The sequence below is a fragment of the Equus asinus genome, chromosome 6, assembly GCF_041296235.1.
Source record: "Equus asinus isolate D_3611 breed Donkey chromosome 6, EquAss-T2T_v2, whole genome shotgun sequence".
Lineage (NCBI taxonomy): Eukaryota > Metazoa > Chordata > Mammalia > Perissodactyla > Equidae > Equus > Equus asinus.
The window spans coordinates 92,659,802-92,675,206 of record NC_091795.1 but is presented as its reverse complement, the minus strand read 5'-3'; positions in this window follow the sequence as shown (position 1 = coordinate 92,675,206).

Below are 15,405 nucleotides of genomic sequence, written 5' to 3'. Positions count from 1 at the left end.
ACCACCATCCATCTCCAGAACTTTTTGATCTTGCAAGACTGAAACTCTGTCCCCATTAAAAAATAAATCCCCATTCCTTCTTCCCGTAGTCCCCGGCAACTATTTTCCGTCTCTATGAATTTGACTATTCCAGGTACCTCAAATAAGTGAAATTATATAGTGTTTGTGTTTTTATGACTGAATTATTTCACTTAGCATAATGTCCTCAAAGTGTATCTAAGTTGTAGCATGTGTCAGAATTTCCTTCTTTTTTAAGGCTGAATAATACTGCATTGGATGTATCCATTTATGTTTAAAGGAATTACTGAGAAGGAAGGACTTATTACTGCCTTTTTGTTGTTTTCTGTATATCTTATAGCCTTTTGCTCCTCCTTCCCTCCCTTACTGCATTCTTTTTTGTGTAGTTGATTTTTTGTAGTGACAAATTTTGATTCCCTTCTTATTTCCTTTTCTGTTTACAGTCGGGGTTTATGTTCTGGGAAATGCGTTGTTATGTGATTTCATCCTTGTGCCAACATCATAGAGTGTATTTACACAAACCTAGATGGTATAGCCAACTATACACCTAGGGACCACCATCATATATGCACTCTGTTGTTGACCTAAATGTCGTTATGAGCACGTAACTGTATTCTATAGCTATTTTCTTTGTGGTTACTATGGGGATTGGACAAAACCTCCTAAAGTTGAAACTGTCAATTTTAAACTGATGCCACCTTAACTTCAAATACATACCAAAACTACTCCTTTATAGCCCCATTCCCTTTGATGTTATTGATGTCACAGATTAAATTTATATGTATTGTGTAGCCATTAACACGGATTTATAATTTTTTGTTATAATTTTTGCCTTTTAAACCCTGTAAAAGCGTCAGAAGTGGGGTGGTGAATCTAAATTACAATAATACTGCTTTTTGTTTTTCTCCATCTATTTACCTTTGCCTGAGAGCTCTTCCATATACTTTTGTATGGCTTCATTTTTTAAAAAACATTTTATGATTAAGCAAAGTTAAATATGTAGAATCACCTAGTTAATATCAAGTACAAAAGAAGCATTTAATAGCTGTGGCTTCCCTCCCGGGACATACTTGTTGACTGACTGATGAGCCAACTGAACGAATGATTGGATTTCCTTCTCCAAAGTCAGCTTCTAAGAGGCACCATCTAGTTCAGTGCGTGGGATTTCTTTGACCACCTACTATGAGTGTGGACAAAAAGAAACCAAAGGCAGTAACAGAGCTGGTCAGCCCGGGATGCATCGTGATTTTTCCTCCAAAAGGTTCTGTGGCCCTGGAAGTTTGGTTTCTCGCTTATCATGTAGATAGGGTCACTGGGGTTAGACTTTATTTTAGAAGATGTGACTTTGGTTTTTCTTTTTCTTTCATTGCCTCAGGAAGTCCCACTCTGAGTCAATGCCAAATGGGTTTGGTTTTCAGCTTGAATTTTCCCGTAAAAGGTGGTGGAAGAGATGATTCATAAATCCCATCCCGACTTTATTTATCTCATGCTCAAGCTGTAGCAGGTGAACCGTTGGACTCTGAAGCATGGGGTTATTACAGAGAAGTAAGCGTGGAAAAGAAAAGAGTGTGCACATGATAGGACTCAGGCAAATGCATATTTCAAAATGCTCATGAACCTGTGTACAAGCAAACCACACGACAAATGAGGATATGCATTTGCAGAGTGTATAGCGCTATTATTAAGAATAATTATGCACAGGATATTTGGTAGAACCAGGGAAAATGTGTGATTGCATTTGTAGCATTCAGCTACTATTTGATTTACAAACATTGTAGTCAAAATAAAAGAGAATATTGTACCTGCTACATTGAAAGCAGTCACTGTCTTATAGTCATGTGTTTTATGCTTTTCTTAAGGAAATCTCTTGTTTATGCCATTCCTTTGTTTAAATGCGTGTTGTGCATGTTATATAGAAAAGAATGGTGGATCCCATGTTGGAGACCTGAATTCTAATTGTAGCTCCAACACTAAGTACACAGCCCTAGAAAACCAGGTTCCCTTTCCAGGCCCAAATTTCTTCATTTGTAAAGAGAAGCCAAATATTGGCATTGGATTCTTTTCTTTCTTTAGGAAAAACGAGGTGCTATATTTACAAATACCTAAGACAGGGCCATGTACACTCAAGTGTCTAACACTTGGCAGCTGTTGAGCAAATACCAGGTTTTCTTTCCAAGTCACTCCAATTGTTTCCTCACCTATAAAATTGGAGCATATTTTGTATCTTATATCTAATTATAAAATTTCCACCAGTGTTCTGGAACAATCTTCAATCAATTAAAAAAAAGACCATCTGTGATTCTCTCTGATTCTGTAAGAAATGGTCATATTTCTTGTATTTTTTAGGAAATGTATTTTTTTATTCTGAGGCAGTGTTTCTATTTTATAAATGTTTATAAATTTGGAAGGAGAGAGTTGACTTTAATCCATTTATCTGCACACAAGGCTGAAACTGGGTTGTCGCTTATGTAAAAGAGTTTGATTATCATACTGAGAGCAATGCACATTACGACAATTCTTGGATATTTTAGTAAGAAAAAGCAATCACCATTCTTTTTTTCCTTCTTCAAAAAATCATTTAAAACTGATGAATACAATAACTGACAAGTCTAAACTTATTAAATACCAAAAGCTCAATGCAACTTCGTAAAACATTCAGGTCATAGTTACTCTTTTATTAAGGTTAAGGAAACATGTATATGAATTCAGTACAAATATACATTGTCCTTCTGCTAAAAGCAGATAGGGCCTCAAGATCCCTTGGAATTCGTCTGATCAATTAGTATTTGGTTTTAACACTTTAAAATGACAAGATGATTCCAAATTTTCTACTCCTTTTGATTCTATTTGGACAGCTTCAGTTAGATGCAAATACATCTTCAACATTTCTCTTTATCACCTGATTTTCCCCATCGACTTACGGAGGAAAGTGGCCTCTGTAGAAAGCAATGGCATCAGAAAGCAAGAAGCTGAGTAGAAATATGTGATAACACCATGATGCAGAAAGCAGTTGAACCCACTCAGCAAATAATCAGAAATAGAAAACATGACCTGAAATTCAATATGTTTCCTGTAATTAATGTGGTCAACTGTTGTAGCCACTGGTTTCACATAGCCCTGAGTATTTTCTAGAGCTAAATACTGTCATGCCACTAACACATAGAGAGAATAAACATAGGTAGCAGAACTGAAATGAGGGAAGTAGCATTAGACAAAATTTTTTTAAAAAAGAAAATAGTTGCCTTATTTTAGGTGGAAACAAAGTTTACTAAATCATTCACAATATTATCTCAAATTTAAGTTTTCAAAGTCCTTTGACAATGGGCTTTATCTCACTTAATCTTCATAATAAGCCTGTGATAGAGGAATTTTTACGGAGAAGACGAAACCAAGTTCCAGCAGAGAGAAAAACTTTGGATAAAGTCACCCCAGTGGAACCCAGACGTAAACCCAGGTTTTTAGGTTCCAAGTCCAGCATTCTGGCCAAGTTCCTCCAGTTACATATGGGACCTCCAGCACCGTGCTGGGTCTCACAGAGACGTGGGATGAATATGTCGCAGCCCATGTTCTCAAGGACTTTATAGCAGGATGCAAGGACAGATGCTAAACATTTAATCTGAAGACCTAAGTTTATGTGTGAAGCAGAACGGCTGCATATGCTCAAGGAAGAAAGGAAATTCCAATTTATTGAGCACGACTCTGTGCCTGACACTGTGCAATCAGTTCTGGCAGTGTTGCCAGGCAGGTCATCACCATTTCTCGGATGCAGAAATTGAAATCCAGAAATTTTGTCTAAGTTGCCCATTATTATCTCAGACCAACCAAGTGGGACAAATGGAACCCAAACACAGATGTCAGCATCCAAAACCATTGCTGTTGACTGCAGCCCACAGGCGCTCTCTCCTTCCTGGGCGTCAAGTCCCTAGCTCTGGATTTGATCTCAATTTTGATAATTGCTCAAGACCAAATATATATCATACACACACATACATATGGAAAATATATTAAATATTAGCAAATTGACCATGGATACAATCCTTAACCTCTCTGCCATTAAGTTTTGTCACTTATAAACTGGAGATAATTGTGTTGACCTTCGTAGTGTTTGCTCCTCAGAATAAATTAAATATCACTTTCTTTGCACACGTGGAAAACAGTGAAACTCGTAAATGTTTATTTTTTTCCTTCATTCCTGAAACCTACAGAAGTGGGGCTGCATTTCCCTTAGCAGAGTCACCTCCAGCTGAGACTTGCATATTATAGAAAAACTATGTTGAATCGTTGCAGAATGGACTTGAATTAATGAATTAATTGCACTGCAAGTTAACTCTGTTCTAGTATATAAATCTGATCCTTCAGTAATTTAGCTATTAATAAAACTATAGTAATAATAACAGTGAGCACCAATTTTATAGCATTTGATAATCCTAGTAACATTAAGTAGCTGGTAGGACAAATGTTATTATTCCATTTTATAGACGGTCAAGACTCAAGGAAGTTAAGTAAATTGCCCCAAGTCACAAGGCATCAGTTCAGGATGCAAACCAACGTCCTCTGATTCCAAGTCCATCATCCTTGCCAGCGTATGACACAGCACAGCACACATATCAAATCAAGAGACACGTGGCCATTAAGAAAACCTGAGTGAGGGAGATCTTAACCTTTGAGAAAGCTATAAGGAAAAGGTTTTGTTACAGGGCAAATGTCACCACCAAACATGCCAGAATACCATTATATCTCAAAAGGCACTGAAGGTACACAGGCAGTGAATGGGGCTCTGCCACCTCCTGGGAACAGATGCCTCGGGGTCGCTGCCTTCTCGGGGTGGAAGCATGTACTGAGGTCAGGGAGGGGAGCCATTGTCAGCAAGAAGCACCATCATTATTCCTGTTCAGAAGGAAACAAAAATGACATCTGTCAAGGCCGTTATTCTTTCAGACGTGGTTTGAATGAACAACATGTGATAAGGATGGGTTTGCAACACTTCACTGAGAATAAGAAATCCCCAGTCACAGAATATAGAGTTTGAGAGCTATGAGAGGTCTTAGAAAGCAAAACAGGAAGGGGGAAATAAAACAGAAGGGACTTGACATTAAAAGAAAATCCCAGCTTCAAGTGCAACCTCTGCCTCTTTCCCTCCAAAGCTCAGTGTCTGTACCTGTAAATGGGTCATTATAAAGATGGACAAGTTGCATATACAAAAACACTTTGAGAGCTACACAGTGCCTTGTAAATATAAGATGGTTATTTAAATTAATTTTTATTTGCTTGTTAGGGACCATAGATGATCAAGACTTGTCCAGCTATTATTATTAAAGTAATGGACATGAACTCAGTATTCTAGATTTCAGTTCAATACTCATTCCAAGACACAATATTGCCAAAATTTAACCAGTGTTGTCCACGGCCCTGGGATTGGTATCAGGATGAAGAGAAAATCGGTAAGACTGATGCCACCTCTGACCGCTGGCAGGGCCAGGCTAGGACAACTGTCTCTATTACTTGCTCAGTTCCTGGTTCTTATCTCTAGTATGTTACCTGCAACGTCAGTGCATACTAGAGAGTCTGGCTTGAATAGAAGCTCTGTAAGTGTAAAATCAATGGTCCCTACACTCCGAAGGCTCCCACTTTAGTTAGGGGACCAGAGTCAAACAGGTGCTGTTTTTGATAGAGACAAATCATGCATCAGGGAACCACAGAGGGCAAAATTCATCCCCATTCTGCAGAACAAATGACAGTATTCATAGTATTAGGTAAAAACCACAGGGGCAGGAGAGGAGTCTAATATCTGCCCAAGAAAGGATCGTGTGGCATACAAAGGGATTGTCTCCTACTTGGGGATGGGACAGACTGGGCTTATGCTCATATCTGTGTCCTCCAGACACCTGTCCAGGGGCTGAACTCAGCCATGACCTAAGCAAGTTGCATTGCCGGAAGGAGAAGCCGCATTTTCACTCACGCCTAACCCCCAGCCTCATTTCTGTGCCGCTCTTGACTTCTTTGACTTTCCCGAACATGCTGTTGCTGTTTTACAACTCCATTCCTTGCTACCTGTCGCTTTCTCTCCTTGCGTTGACATTTCTCAGCAGACACCTACCCTTCCCCAGCACACACACCACCCACTCAAATTCACCCTTAAAACTGTACTCACGCATCTCCTCTCTGGCAATCACTTGCTTAATCCCGCTGATGGGATCGCTTTTTTGGCCTGAACATATGTTGACTGTTGCATGTATTGTATAGAATTGAAACTATTTCTTCAGATATCTGCTTTCCCTACTATACCATGAAGATGAGGACAGTGTTCTCCACCCAAATACTCCCACTGAGCACCACAGCCCAGGGCCGAACATACAGTTGGTCAGAAGCTGTTAATTAGGGGAATGCATGACAGAACTGATTGCTTGCTGCTTTCCCCCTCACCTGCTGGCGAGTAATAGATGAGGTATGCTGGAAGGGACAGGTGCCCGAGACCCTGGGATTTGTAATGAGGCTACAGCACTTAGATAGGCCTTGGGTACAACTTAAAGATTTTAATATACTTTTATCTAAAGCAACAGGCCTGGTTCTAATTCTCAAGTTCAATAAATAGAGCAATCCTTTTTACAGACTACTTAGCAGGGGATTCAGTAGTGAGGGCGGTGGTAATTTCCCACCTGCTAGCGGGTAAACAACAGCAGTCCTAGAATTTCCAGGGCCATGGGCACTGAATGGCAATTCTCTGGTTGCAGCTTCTAGCAACATATTTACTCACTGTTAGTGGACCCAGCAGCTGGGAACGGGCTCCCCAGCTGGCTGTAAGAAAACTACCAGGGACTCATTTATTTACTATTAAACTGTAAGCACTTGGCAGGGCATCTGGTCCCACTTTCATAGGTTATGGTTGGGTACTCGAGACATGGTTGTTAAGAGAGTTGCTGGAATATCCAAAATATCAAATAGGAAATTCGGAAGTTTTAGAATCTCAGCACAGTTTTCTTTTGGGGTAGAGGGGATGTTAAGTAGAATTGGAATATGTTTAGAATCTGTGGGGTTCCCTAGATTGAACTTGCCCTGAGCTTACACCTGGCCCAGTTTAGTTTGCTTTTGTGGGATAAGATTTCTTGGGTGGGGAATGACAGTGGAGTCTCACAAGGGAGTTTGTCGGGGATCAATGTCTATAAAATACAACATTTAATTGGGCTGGGAAACTACTTGGAATGGTGGGGAAAAAGACAGATTTGGGGTTTGACAGGCCTAGGTTTTAATCTTGATCTTGTCATTTAGTGCCATGACCTTGGGGAAATTTCTGAAATTCCATGAAACTTAATTTTATCATCTGTAAAATGGGGTGATAGTATCTATATCAGGGAGCTGTAAGGATGGGTCTGATGCTAAGTGGCACTTTCTCTAACCCATGGTAGTTGGGAAGGGAAATATTTGAAAATACATCAAAGGTTAGTTGACTCTGCCTGGTGCTACAAGAATTGAAATATTTTTTTCTAATTTTTTCACACCCGCATATTTAGTTAAAAGATTACATGTTTCTTGGGCAATTCAGCTGAATATATAGATTATATCCCCATTTTTCTTGACTATACATTATTGTAGTGCATCTACACTGTGTCCAACAATGTAAGGACAAGGAAGCACTGGGAACAAGGCACGGGGGAGAAAGACCGACACAGTGAGAAAGCTCATTAAAAGGTGGTTGAGTAATGCAGGAGAGAGTTGATGGTGGCGTAAACAGGGAAAACAGCAGTGAGATGAAGAATATTTGGGTGGATGGCAACAGCAACAGCTAATCTTTATAAAATATTTTCTACGTGCTGGGAGTTGCACTAAGTGCTGTGCATACAGACTTTAATTTGATCTTCAGAAGGACTCTCTACAGAAGATACGGTTCTCCTTTATCAGACGAGGAAATTGAGATGATGCACGGGTAATAAGAATCAGAGCTGGGAAGTGAGCTCAAGTATGTCTGCCTCTGAAGTCCTGACTCTTAAATAGAACTCAGTTCTTGACCAGATATAGACCATGGACAAGAGGGAGAGTCACAGGGTTTACCAGACATAGTTTATGTGTCAACCCATATCCACCCAAGCCTGCTACCCCTGTCCTTGACTGCGTGCCTTTTTTGTGGATAAGTCAGCCCTAGAGATGCTAAGGTCTCCCCCGTGGTTTTAAAATCCATCTGTACACACTCTTCCTTGTCTAACAAGATCAAGCGTCTCAGCCTTCCTGGGGGAAAGGGCCACTGAACTTAGGGAGATGAGAGTTGCAGCAACTCAAGCCCCTGTGTCTGATCCGCTTGGACACGTGGAAGCTTGGTTCTGCCTGTGGCTGCCCAGAGGGGCCCAGGAGAAAGAGAGAGCTGAGAGACAGCAGGCTGATGTGTTTTGGAGGAGATGCAGGAGGGATGGCAGATTGACCAGGAGTTCATGAGGACAGTACCATTTCTGCACTCTTGAATACACGGTCCCTGAGACCTAAGCTAAGTCTGCTCCACTCCCTGGACCTCACTTTCCTTATTTATAATTTGAAGGGTTTGGACTATGATCTCTAATGCCCTTCCGCTCTGTGACCGTCTAGATTTTTTTTTTTTTTTTAAGATTTTATTTTTTCCTTTTTCTCCCCAAAGCCCCCTGGTACATAGTTGTGTATTCTTCGTTGTGGGTCCTTCTAGTTGTGGCATGTGGGACGCTGCCTCAGCGTGGTCTGATGAGCAGTGCCATGTCCGCGCCCAGGATTCGAACCAACGAAACACTGGGCCGCCTGCAGCGGAGCGGGCGAACTTAACCACTCGGCCACGGGGCCAGCCCCTGTGACCGTCTAGATTTTGTAAGCTGCAGCATGAACCCTGTCTTATTCTGGTTCTCATCTTACAAATTCTCCCTGATGAGCTCTGACCCCAGGCGCAGAGGTAACTCATGCACATTGATTCTGGAACCCTGACCCAGTGAGCTCCTCAAGTTCCTTCTGAGACATCTGACACGATGGCTTTAAATAAAGCATGAACATTTGGTATATTTCACCACACTGGACATCTGTGAAAATTAAAAACCTCTGCAGAATTTGCCAGAACAGTGTTCAATTACTTAAGATCTGACTCCTCAGCATATTCTTCTTTCCAAGTTTTAGACAATGATGTTCCCTGAGGTCACATAAAAAAGTGGAGATTTCACGGAAAACTTTAAATGGCCTTAATGCCCCTTGGAAGCACTGAAGGTGTAGAGAGTGGAGGAGGCAAAATAAGATTTATTAAACGTTTATTATTTGCCAGTTATTTGTGCTAAAAACTTCAACTACTTTTCATGTAATCCTTGGACAATCCCTGGAAACAGACATGGTGTGTGTTGTGCAGACAAGGAAACAGAATCAGAGAAATGAGGCCACTTTCCAAGCCCTCCCTTTCCCCCTGCCAGATACTGTGGGGTGAGGCAGGTATTCTGGCTCAGTCTTAATCTTTTCTGACTTCGGAGTGAGTACATTCCCAGCACACCACACAACCACACAATTTCACGAGAGGCAGCGTTCATACCCCTTTCTAAAAACTTTTCCAGAGATCTCCAAGGGTAGGGGACATATATTATGGTTTGTTATTAACTAAAAGACTTTTTATCTTCACTGGTCCTCATTTTTCTCATCTGTAAAATAGGAGACAAAGGTATATTGCTGTCTACCTACATCTTAGCAATATTGTGTAGATCAAATTACACGATATAAATGAAATCTTTGTGAAATCCAAGATGTTGTATCTAAGGTGGGTGTTATTAAGTCTACTGTTATCTCTTACCCAGAGCTCCTCCATGGACCTGGTACACAGTGGGTGCCTGCTAAGTCATGACTGATTGTGGAAGGAAAGGATCTTGTCTTTTTAAATGAAAAGCCATGTGCTTTAAGATTTAGGAACATAAAAATATGGCCCACAAATAGCTAAGTGGAAGAGTTCTGGGGAAAATACATACGGTCAACTTCTGAGCTGGAGGCTGTGCTTTCAGAGGTCTTCAATCTTACAGCACTGGAGAGTTTTGTACTCTGCTTTCTGTAATTGCTTTATTTTTAATATTTAATAAGAAGAAACATGTCAAGCACTATGCTAGTTACTTGACACATGATATCTCATTTTATTTTTAGGATAACTCTGAGATGTGTTTATTTGAGATCCCAATTTGTAGATAAGATAATTAAGTGTCAGTGAGCTCAGCAACTTGCCCAAGTTTTCTCAGCCGGCAAGTGGTAGAGGCAGAAATGGGACCACTTAGGACGCCCACGCCCACGTTGTTTCTCTTAGGTGATGTTCCCTTTGCCTTCAGTGGAGGCACTTTTCCTGCATCAGTTGTAGTCGTGGCAGGAGGACTAAATGAGGAGGCCCAGCAGATGCTCATTCAACCCCTCACTCTAGTAATGTGATTCTGCAGGCTGTTTTAATAAAGGCCATTTATCTCATGGAGGGATTGATTGAAAATATTAGAAACAAAGCGTATGGTACAAAATGGAGCAAATACATAGTACAGGGTCAGGAACTGATAGAGACCCAGGAGGAAGTGAAATGAATAGCAGCTATTGAATGAGAAACGGGCCCCATGTCACTCCTCAGCAGAAAATTGTTCAGGGATTATAATTGCACTCTATTAGTCAGCTCCGGCTGTTATAATAAAACATCATGGTCTGGGTGGCTTAAAAAATAGACATTTATCTCTCAGTCTTTTCCTGAACCGACAGTTCCTGAAGATGAGAAGTCCAAGTTCAAGGCGCCAGCAGATTCAGTTCTTGGTAAAGGTCCACTTCCGGGCTTGCAGCCTTCTAGTTGTGTCCTCACATGGTGGAGAGAGAGAGCTCTCATCTCTTCCTTCTCTTACAAGGACACTAATCCCATGGTGAAGGCCCCACCGTCATGACCTCATCTAACCCTAACAACCTCCCAAAGGTCCTACCTCCGAATACCATCACCTTGAGAGCTAGGGCTTCAATAAAGACATTTGAGGGGACACAACCTTCAGTCCATAACATGCACATTGCACAAGTGAATGTAAAATACGCAGAACCATGGAGTTAAGCAGAAAAATGGAGTTATAAAATTGATCTAAGGAGGAAAATAATCAACTTCCCCTTGAACTCAACAATACTAAACTTGCTCATTTCTAATAATTTTTCTACGCACTCTTATAGGTTTTCTACATATATGCTATCATGTGCAAATGATGATAGTTTTATCCCCCAACCTCCCCTCCAACCTTGTGCTTTCCTTTTCCCTGTCTTACTGTACTGGTCAGGGTCTCTATCATAATATTGACTACAACTTGTGATGATGGGGAAAAGTTGTCCTATTCCCGATTACAGAGAGAACACTTTATGTTTTTTAGTGTAATTAAAAACATTTTTTATTTTCTGTTTTCAAACGCTGAAACATCAGATTATGAAAGTTTCTTCCTAACAAATATACGTATTTGGGTATTCAGGAATGAATTTCAAATTTTACTGAATGGGTTTTTTTTTTTAATCTGCCGAGATGGTCATATTAGTTTTCTCATTTTTTCCCGGTTAATGTAATAAATTAGATTGATTAATATTATACGCAGTCTGGGAACAAATGTTCCTGGGTGGTAGAAACCACTGGGGAGTTCTCCTTCTTTTTCTATTCTGTAGAAGAGTTTGCTTAAGATCAGTGTTTCTTTACTAAAAGTCATTTTGGAATTTACCAATGAGTGATCTGGGTTTGGAGTTTTCTTTGTGAGAAGGTTTTTTGTTTTCTTTAATTGTTGTTAACTGCATATTTAATTTCTTTAAAACTTAGGGACTATTCAGATTTATTTTTTCTTCCTATGTCAAAATTAGCACTTTGTTTCAGCATCGATTCATTCTTCTAAATTGTCAACATTTTTCAAACTCCCTCTAGATACGCTTTCTCAAATTCTGTAACATCTCTAATGTAGCCTCCTTTTGCTTCCTGATGTTGGTATTTTGCCTCCTGTTTTCTTGGTCAGTTTTTCCAGCAGTTTCTCCACTGATTAGTGTTTTTAAACAAGAAACTTTTGGCTTTCTTGACCTTTCTATTGCATGTTTGTTTTCTTTATCATTAACCTTCTCACATTTTACAGTTTCCTTTTTTCTGCTTTCTTTGGCCTTAATTTTCTTTTCTTTTCCTAATGTCATCAGATGGACGTTTAGAAAATACTTATTTTTCAGCCTTTCTTGTTTTGTAATATATTTATTTTAGCCTATAAATTCCTAAGCATAGCTTTAGTTGCATCTCACAAGTTTACTATGCCATACGTTTATCATTTTATTCAAAATAGTTTATTATACATTATAGTTTCTTCTTTGACTCATGAGTTCTTACAGTAGACTCCTTAACTTCTCAACATACGTGCATTTTCCAATTATCTCTTAGTCTTTCCTACCTTAACTGCACTCTGGCTAAAGAACGTTCTCTGAATAATTTTTTGTTCGTTTAAATTTTTCAAGTTTTGCCTTCTAGTCCAGTGTATGGTTAATTTTTAAAAGTATCCCATGAAGATTACAAAAGAATGCGTGTTCTGCATTTTTTGAAATTGTGTTTTAAAAAATACTAACAATATACTGTAAGATACTAATATACATAGGTATCAGGTCAATTTTTTGTTGCTGTTGTTTTTTGTTTTTTGTTTTTTTTGAGGAAGATTAGCCCTGAGCTAACTGCTGCCAATCCTCCTCCTTTTGCTGAGGAAGACTGGCCCTGAGCTCACATCTGTGCCCATCTTTCTCTACTTTCTATGTGGGATGCCTACCACAGCATGGCTTGACGAGCTGTGCCATGTCCGCACCCGGGATCTGAACCGGCAAACCCCAGGCTGCCAACGCGGAACGTGAGAACTTAACCGCTGCGCCACCGGGCTGGCCCCTCAATTTTGTTTTGTATGTTCTTCAAGTCTTCACTGTACTTACATTTTGATGTTCAGTTTCTATCATTTGCTCCAAAATATGTATGAAAATCTCCATCAAAATGAATTTGTCTGTATTTCCTTGTATCTATCTTTTGCTGTATTTTCTAAGGCCATATTATTAGGTGCATTAAAAATTTAGAATTGTTATATATTTCTGAAAAAATGAACTTTTTAAAATTATGAAATGTTTCTCTTTATCTCCAGTTACGTGTTTTGCCTTATAATGTGTTTTATCTGAGAAACACACAGACACATTCACACATGCTCACACATAACAGATATAGTTACGCGAGTAATTGCATGGGAAATCTTTACAATTCTTTTATTTTTGATCTTTCTATATGATTACGTTTAAGTCATCTGTTTTAAGCAATATATAATTGGCTTTTTATTTATAATGCAGCCTTAACAATCTTTGTTAATTAGAATTTCGGTCATTAACATTTAACTATGTATACATTTTGGTTTAACGCCATCATCTTACTACTTTCTTTTTGAATGATTTAAGACTTTTATTTTTAGCTTTAGTTCTCCTCTATTAGCTTGGTATTTTTATATTTTGTACTTCTTTTGAATCTTTTTAGTGTTCACCTTAGAAATTTTAGTATCCATCTTTGATTTATCAGAGTTTAAATTCAAATAGAGCTTTTACCTCATTTTTAGACAATATAAGGATCTTTGAATACTTAACTTCCATTAACTCCTCTCCTGACTTGTGTATGTGGTTGCATATAATTCTGTATACAAAAAATATTTTAATATTTGAAGCTCCATGTGCAATGACTGTTATTGCTTTAAACTTCCACTGTTGTCTTAAAATTACCTGTGTATTTTCTTTTTCCTGTTAGTTGTTTTTTTCTGCATCTCTGAACTTCCCTGAAGAATCCACACCCAACCTGTGCCCTCCTCTATACTTCTTTGTGAGAGCCTAATGTCATCCTTTGGAATTTCCATTAATATTGGTATGCTGCTAATAAATATTCTCAGTTTTAGTATATCTCAATATATCTTTTCCTCACTTTCGCAATTGAAGAAAATTCTCCTAAGATTGGCAATTACTATCTTTCAGACCTGGCAAGATAGCATTCCACTTCTGTCTTGTACTGCTGCTGATCCAAAGTCAGCTCTCATTCTCCTTGTTTGTTCTAAGGATATTTTTTTTCTGGTTGATTTTATTTTTTTCTTTTCTTTAATACTGGTTTCAAACTTGTTATAATACTCCTAGATGTAGTTTTCTTTGTAAATATCTAACTCGTAATTTATAATTTTGTTGAATTTATGACTTAATATCTTTCTTCTATTTCAGAAAATTTCCAGCTGTTATCTGTTCAAATATTGTCTCTTCATTCTCTCTTTCTTCTCTACTTTTAGAGTTTCAAGTCCACATAAGTTAAATTTCTTTACTATATCTCCTATGTATCTTAAGCTTTTTAAATTATTGATCTTTCTTTTTTTGAGGAAATGGGGATTAATTTGGATATTTCTTTTGACCTAACTTTCAATTCATCATTTCTCTCTTCAACATTGTCCAATCTACTGTTCACTTCATCAAGTTCTAAATGTATGTTATTGTATTTTTCATTTCTAGCATTTTGTTTTGTTTTTTTCTCATTATATTCAGTTTGCTGCTTAAATTCTCAATCTTGACTTTTTGAAAAATTTTCTGATGTCAATTTGCTAAAACTCTATTAGGAACATTTTCATCCCTGTTCCTGAGGAACACTGGTTTGTAGTTTTGTGGGTTGTTTTCTTCGTATTCTTTTGGCATCTCAATAATTCTGACCTTGTAAAAGGAGTTGGAAAGTATTTCTTTCTCTTCAATTTTCTGAATACATTTCTGTAGAATTTATAGTGTTTCTTTGTTAAATGTTTGGTGGAGATCTAGTGAAACTCTCTGGGCCTGGAGTTCTTTGCGTGCAGGTTAACTAAAAATTCAAGTTCTTTAATAAATAGAAGGCTATTCAAGTCATCTGTCATTCTTAAGCGAGCTTTGGTAGTTTATATCTTTCAAGGAGTCATCTGTTTCACTGAAGTCAAATATATTGGCATAAACTTATTCATGGTATTTCCTTTTATCCTTTTAATAAATGTAGAATATGTAATAATGGTACCTTTCTCATCCCCATTGGTAGTTTGTGTTTTCTCTCTTTCTATCTTCACTAGTCGGGCCAGAGACTAATTAATTTTATTAATCATCTCAAATAACATGTTTTGTTTTATTGATTTTCACTACTGAAAATTGGGAACATATCAGTCATTATTACATCAAATATTTCTTCTGTTCCTTTCTTTCTTCTTCTTCTGGCATTCCCATTATGCATATGCTACACCTTTTGTAGTTATCCCACATTTCCTGGATATTCTGTTCTGTTTTTTTCAGTCTTTTTCCTGGTTGCTTTTTGGTTCTCTAGGATTCTATTAATATATCCTCTAGATCAGAGATTGTTTCTTCAGCTGTGTCCAGTCTACTAATAAGCCCATC